This window comes from Elephantulus edwardii, unplaced genomic scaffold, assembly GCF_000299155.1.
Source record: "Elephantulus edwardii isolate Elephantulus edwardi_28Jun2011 unplaced genomic scaffold, EleEdw1.0 scaffold00015, whole genome shotgun sequence".
Taxonomy (NCBI): domain Eukaryota; kingdom Metazoa; phylum Chordata; class Mammalia; order Macroscelidea; family Macroscelididae; genus Elephantulus; species Elephantulus edwardii.
The window spans coordinates 8348199-8349570 of record NW_006399765.1 but is presented as its reverse complement, the minus strand read 5'-3'; positions in this window follow the sequence as shown (position 1 = coordinate 8349570).

The window sequence follows — 1372 nt, the reverse complement described above, 5'->3', positions numbered from 1 at the left end:
TTTTTTTTTTTTTTTACATTTCCTATAATTATATTTTATTAATTTTCATAAACATTTACAGAGATTTTGGGCTTCCACTCATTCATTGTTGCACTTGGACTAACCACTTTTTATGATGCATTTATTATATCACTCTACAACTTTATTAGACAAGTATTGTCATCATCCTTTCATTTATTCACTCAAGTTTATGAAGTGCCTAATAAATAATTAAGACAAAATCTCTCCTTTTAAAAGACTCAGAGTTAAGGAAGAAGGCATGATATGTCCGCAAGCAGCTTAAACTACAAAATGATGTCTTTTGTATATAAGGAGCCATTAGAGATTCATTCATTCGTACAACACACACTGAGTCTTTACTCCATGCTGGGCCCCATGCCAAACACTGGGAATAATGATTTCAATGAAAATATTGAAAAAGGAATACGGTACAGTCTAGTCACAATCTAATGGGAGAGACAGATATGTAAATAAATTATTACAGTTATAAGGAATTAAGCTGTGATTTTTTAAAAAATTGTGGGAGGAGTGCAGGGAGAAGGAGAAATGGAGTGTGTTGGAGACAGGAGGCAGAGACAGCCTGGATAGTCACTGAGCTGCCAAAATGAAAAGGGGACACAGAGACTACGTGGCATCAATTCAGGAGTGTACATTTGGAGAAGGAAGAAGAAGGTTTCATGGAGGAGGTAGCATGAGGGTTGGCACCTTTCAAATGGTTTTGTTTTATTAGGGGGAGGGTAGTACATAGAGGTACTTTCCCCTCTCTGACCTGTGGAAACAGGTTCAGCCACTCTTACAAGATGTAGTCCCAAGGAGTTCTGCTAAGGAACCATGGAGAGCTGACTTGGGGAGAGATTCTGAACACCTAGTACCTTCTTACAGAAGGACAAGTGTGGAGGAGGACTGAGAAAATTGTGGAAGACGGTGGGAAGGAGGGATATATTTCAGAGATACTAAATCTGATGACTTGACTTTTCTTCAATGGTGCTCCTGTAAGATAATGGACAGAGACATTGAATGTCAAAAAGAGAAGCCTGGAGTTGTGAACATGGGTAACTGGAGTGACAGTAATTAGTCCAGCCCTTCTTTTTGTTGTTGTTATGGAAACATTGTTCAATCCTGTGCTTCATAATACTTGCTGACAATTTCTAGTCACTGTGTCAATACATTTTATTAAAAGTTTGCATAATTAAAGGACACACCGACAAAGGAGATTAATCAGAACTGACTTTGACAAGCACTGTGGCAACTGGACAATTAAAACAGACATTCGGATGGCGGGGAAGAAGAACAAACTGGGGAGGAGGGTGGAGAGAATGGTGCGGCAATGAAGGAGTGAAAGCCCAGAATCCCTGTGAATGTTCATTGAAAC